The sequence below is a fragment of the Brachycentrus maculatus genome, unplaced genomic scaffold, assembly GCF_059751285.1.
Source record: "Brachycentrus maculatus isolate JH-2025_06_01 unplaced genomic scaffold, ASM5975128v1 h1tg000060l, whole genome shotgun sequence".
Taxonomy (NCBI): Eukaryota; Metazoa; Arthropoda; class Insecta; order Trichoptera; family Brachycentridae; genus Brachycentrus; species Brachycentrus maculatus.
Window position 1 is genome coordinate 968,315 of NW_028280814.1, and position 6,119 is coordinate 974,433.

A 6,119-nucleotide genomic window follows, 5' to 3' on the forward strand; every position below is an offset into this window, starting at 1 on the left:
TATATATTTATATATATATATATATATATATATATATATATATATATATATATATATATATATATATATATATATATATATATATATATATATATATATATATATATATATATATATATATATATATATATATATATATATATATATATATATATATATATATATATATATATATATATATATATATATATTATTTTATGAAATCTCAACAAAAATGAAGAATAATATGGAAGTCAGAGCATTTACGGGGCTTACAACTGCCATAGGCTGGTTTAAGTGATCAATTTATATTATATTGTTATGTAACATTCACCAATTTTACCCATTATTGACAACCACACTATTCGATTTCTTTTAATTTCTAAATATGTTGATTAATCTCGATACACAGTTCTTGAACTCTATAGATTTCCAAGAGATATCTATGTTGGTGGGACGAGGCAAGATTTTTATTCAGCAGAAACTCTTTCATTTGTATGTGAGGTCCGAATCTTGGAATATATTAACATACTTGAGAAACGCTCATTTTTTTTATTTAAGCTTATAATTTGACTAGTTAATTTATTCACAACGTTTTGAGTGTGTCCAAAGACTTATTCACAAATTTGAATTATCTCCAATTAGGAGTTATTTTTTATATTATTTTTTGACATCTCAACATAGATGAAGAAGGCTTACGGTCGTAAGCCCCGTAAATGCCCAGACTTTTATATTTTTCTTCATCTATGTTCAGATGTCAAAAATGATATGAAAACAACTCCTATAATTGGAGATGATCTAGATTTGTGAACAAGTATTTTGACACACTCTAAACGATGTAAATATATGTCATTATATTATAATTCGATATATTTATAGCACTTCTTAAGATAATAATAATAAAACCCTTATCCGCACCCCAATGGTGCATAGGGCACTGCGTCATATAAACGCAGTGTTATCTTGATCGTTTACACATGAAGGAAAGGTGATCAGCCCTCCGCTTCAGGTACCAGTACAGGGTAATATTTAATAAATATTACAGTAAAAATTTCACATATTTATTTTTACCCCCCCTGGGAATCGAACCCGGGTCCTCCAGAACGGTAGCCGAGCGTGCTGACCATTACACTACGGAGGCGGAGGAGGCATTACGGGAGTCCGTCTCAAGTTAGGTGTTGAAATATTCTCCATCTTCTACTTTTGTAGCGGCCTAATCGTAGGTCATGATCGAATTGGCAGTTTATATGCCAAGCCCATAACCATCGGCATTATAAATATCCCAAGGTGACATAAATACAACCTCAACTGCGCATTGTCTTCAAAAGCTATTTCAATACAACGCCTCCGGCGAGAAGCATGGCTGTGATTAGTTTTGTTATGTCTATTAAAAAGCACCGAAAGTAATTTAACGAATCAATGTAATCAAACTAATATACCTACCTATTTATTTTTTTACAGTACCTATCTAGAATATTTTTGTTCGCCTCCGTGGTGTAATGGTAAGCGTGTTGGACCTTTTAGAGTTAGAGTTGCTAGCTACCGTGCTGGAGGTCCCGGGTTCGATTCCCTAAGGGGTGGTTGAAAATAATTATTTGTGATTTTACACTACTATATTTATTTAATATTACCCTGGACTGGTCACTGAAGCGCAGGAGTGATCACCTTGCTTACATGTGAGTAACGATCAAGATAACACTGCGCCAATACTATACAGTGCCCTATGCACCATTGAGTGTGGTAAGGTGCGGATGAGGGTCAGAAGAAGAAGAGGAATATTTTTAAAGTACTCAAGCTACTTTTAAAAATAAATCAATTATCTTTTTCAATGTGCCTCTACTGTTACAACTACGTTAAATTATTGAATTAACCAAAAATTTGGTTCTACAAAATCAAGCTTATCTAAATAAATCTACTTTTAATGGTACACATTGTGTTAAAGTAATAAATTTCTAAAACAATAATAAATTTCTCCTTGTGTGACTCTGAATTCATTTTATAAAAACTTTTCCTATTTTTGCAAACATTAATTGTTTAAAAATATGTATTTTTTGTAACAAATCAACATAGTCTGAATATAAGTCTGACTTTTATTCTTCTTCATCTATGTTGAGATGTCAAAAAATAAATAAAAAATATTAATATAAAAAATAACTCTCATCATTGGAGATAATCCAGATTTGTGGAGTATTTGGACACACTCAAAATGTTGGTTAAAAATACATTTGAAATGTATTTTCCATTTCCTACTTTGTTATAAATTTCCTTTTTTTAAATTAGGTAGATACCACAATAAAATTTGAAAATCATGGAATTTAGATTATGAATTTTCAAATGTTTTGTTTATTGAAGCCTAGGGTAGGTACCTCCATACTTGTAAATTACAAGTGAGAAGTACCTACCAAAAATAAATTTGAATTTATGGTTCTTTTTTTAAATTTGGATACGGTCGAGTTTCGTTTTTCATTTGTTTTTTTTTCATTAACGGAAAGACTAAATAGGATTTTTGTTCATCTATTTTTGTAAAATAAAGTGATTTATGTTAAGGAATCAAACAATCGGTTTTTAAGATATTCAAAACTAAGGTTGGTACATGAAAATATCGATAGTCACGTGTACAGAATCTTTATTTTTCGAATCGCAGTACGTTTCTTTATTTTCTTCTGAAATTCTGAAAGCGATTCGGATAGTCGGGGTTTGGACAATTGAATTTCTTATAAAGTACTTTTTTTTAACAATTCAGTTTTGTTTTCCAGTTACAAAATGGGAGTTGTGACATGCTGTGTCTAATGTAACATTACTTGGGTACATCATGGTGATTATTAAGGAGTGCTGTGATATTAGCATATTGACAAGCGCCGACTTGGTGAAGAATGCAAATCGTCTCATCAATGAAGTTACCAATGCAACTGGCTTCGGCTACTGGCGGAATGCTGATCGCACGAGGTATGTACAGGGGCATTTTATGACCGATAAAAATATCGCGCAAGAGATTTGACAATTGAAATAAAATACAACGTTCGTACAACGTTTGATTTCTTTGACAGTTCTACAGTTGCATTTGAAAAAACGGTATAAAAAAACATTTTTTTATTATTATTTGGCAGCTAGTAAGAGGATGTTTCTGCCAGTGTCAAGTCTTATTTTTATTTACAAACAAAATAACAATAACAATTCGTTAAACAAAATCATAGTTTAAATGCGTTTTGCTTTAATATTATAGAAATTATGACTATTAATTATAATTATTTAGTCGTAATAATCGGCGGGTGTGTATGAGGAGCTGCATGAACGTGGAAGAGGCGAAGAATGTTTGCAAAGACAGAGTGGTGTGGCATTCTATTCTCTCTGCCTACTCCTACAGAGAAGGGGCGTGATGGTTAGTTAGTAAGTTTTTTTTTGAAATTATGACTACAATTCTAGAATTAGGATCAGAAAGAAGAGTGGATACTTAGAAATAAAAACATTAAAAGTAGATACAATTTTTGTTTTTTTATTGGATAAATTTGATGAAAATTAGTCGGGAACTATAAAAGTTTTCAATGTTATTTTTTTCACTATGAATTTGAAAATAGATACAGTAAGTTATTTTTTTCAATGCGTTGACTTAACGCAATAAAAAATTGATCTAAATATTTTATATAAACACATTCTACATATGTATTTATATTTATGCACCTTCCCTGATATCCTTCAAGAAACATCTGAAATACTTACATTACCAAACCCCAAAATTATTATTCTTCTTCTTCTTTCGATGTTCGCTCCCTAGGTGGAGCATATGGCCAACACGAGACGTCTCCAAGTCACTCTGTCACGCGCCATCTCCTTGGCTTCCTCCCAAGTCAGTCCGGCGTCTCGAAGTTCCGCTGAGTATGTATAGTCGGTGAATGGTTGTCAGCGGCCTTCCGGGGCGCCGGAATCCTTGGGGATTATACCCGTTCATTATATCGTCCTTTCTTTTCAGGATCTCTTTATTCTCCCCCTCGATTCCTTTTCTAATCCGACTTCCAATGACATCCTTATTTTGTCTAATTTTTATATTTCTACTGTAATTACTCTAATCGCGTTTAAGTTATAGAGCCCCCTGCTCACTTCCTGATTAATAACAGCTATTAAGGAATAAATGTTGACTATTTTTATATTTTTAGTTGATTGTTTTAGCAATAAGTATTAATTGTTTTAAGTAGCGTTTTATATTCTATGAATTATTGATCATATAAAAGGCCTTACAGACCCAATATATAAAACATCTCTATTTTCATATGTATATATTTTCATATTTTCATAAATAGATACCCAATGTGTAGATCTTACCAACTTCTTCATAAATTAGAGGATAATAATCCTACTCCACAAGTAGGGTTATGCTTTCTAGGGTATAAATTAAATCTAAGCTTAAATATATGCGTAGAAATATTATCTAAAAGTAAATCGCAACCACCCTTACAGAACAAAGAGATAAAAATGAAAATATGTAACTTTCAATACATTGCTTTAGTCGCTTAAGCCAGTACCTTGTACCGGTAGATTGTGCAATTTGAAGTGCTAGTCTGGTTGACGAAGGGTTAATAGTCATACTGTGCGGAGAGAGTTTGCAGCCGTCAGTGCGCAGGCGCAGGGACTAAAAGCGATTTGTTGAACCGGTTCTCCGGGCGATGGATCTTCATCCTGCCTCCGGGCAAAAAGTGGTCATGAAGTATCAATCGTCATTCCTGGAGCTTCCTTCGAGCCAGGTGTTCAGTGAGGTTGCATGAATAATGCAGATACATACCTCTTGCAGCGGCTCGGATTCCTCTCATTACCTTTCCCGATCCTTTCCTCTGTACTCCAGGACTCTCCAACCGCACTGCGATTACGTTGTGTTTAATACGCGGACGAGCTTTATCACTTATATTTTTTTAATTCTTTACAATTGCCTTGTAATATTATAATAAAATCTTTTGAGGAACTTATTTCAACAGACAAAGTTTCCGATCCATATGTCTTACACATTTGAGTATTAGAGGCCCTTAAAAAGTGTTAATTTACATCATAATAAAAAATACCAGTTGTTTGTGGCATCTATCACTCAACTGTAGGTGCTTTGCCAAATATACGTATTACAAAGATTACACGTAACACACGTAATAAACGTTTTATTTACGTAAATACATATTTATGTAAATTAAATAATTTCCTTATTTAAATAAATTTTAGTATAATAAAAAAGAATCCCTTATTTTGTTGTAGATATTTAAATTGCATACTTATTTGTTATATGTAATATAAAAACTATGACAAGTAGGTACTACGTATGGATATAGATACGAAAGGAATAAAATATATGAATTATGAGAAATTGTGTTTTACAATTATTTTCAAATAAATTGAAGATTTTCACGGCCACCGTTACTAAAAAAACATATGTATTTGTTAAGTTTATACACATACTATTTATTATATTTCCCATTTCGGACTCCAAAACAAGAAATAATCAATGTATAACAATAATTGAAAACCTGAAAAGATGTATTCATCAATTATTTTTATATTAAATTTACCCTTTTCCCTTTAATAATTTAAATAATATCCGATAACTTTATTTTTCATATGTACCATTTTGAAAACTGCATTCTTTATTTATTTTTTTGTGCTAATAAGAACTTCCCTTTATGAATTAAGTCAGGGAATAATTTTAAGTTTGACTTTTTGAGAAATCTTCAACATGCGCACTTTGTGCAACCTGAGTAGAATGTCAAACCTGAACGTTTCCTTGTAAATAATACAATCACAGAACAGGTGCACTTTGGAAAATATTGACTCATTCTACCATATGCAGTCAGGATGCACAAACTAGATCGGTTAGTTTTTCATTTTCTACTTATGATTGACTGAAGGATTTGTTCTCAAACGAAGTATCTCGTGATAATTTCTATAAAAAGCTCTCATTATTTACCCTTTACTACTTAATGCAGCAGATTTTTCAATGAGAGTCCTAGAACGTCTCACAAACTGTATGTTGTGTTTATTACTGGTATAAATTTTATATTACTGTACTGTATAATAAGCAAAGAGTTGTCATCTTATAATGCAATTTTATTTTCTTTTGGAAAATTCATTGTTTGCATGAACGAGTTTGGTTGTGTTTATGGAATAAG

General features: G+C 31.7%; 1 long non-coding RNA gene across 3 annotated transcripts in view; it reads left to right on the top strand.

Moving 5' to 3' along the window:
* The first annotated feature begins 2,437 nt into the window (after positions 1–2,437).
* Positions 2,438–6,119, top strand: part of LOC148311655 (uncharacterized) — a 53,172-nt gene continuing 49,490 nt past the window's right edge. For 2 of the 3 annotated variants that reach the window (XR_015837225.1, XR_015837224.1), the window contains exons 1-2: positions 2,438–2,564; positions 2,736–2,925. This is a non-coding gene — a long non-coding RNA (uncharacterized LOC148311655). Of the gene's footprint in view, positions 2,565–2,735; positions 2,926–3,751; positions 3,913–6,119 lie in introns of those variants that run through there. The other variant, XR_015837223.1, reaches the window with a different exon arrangement.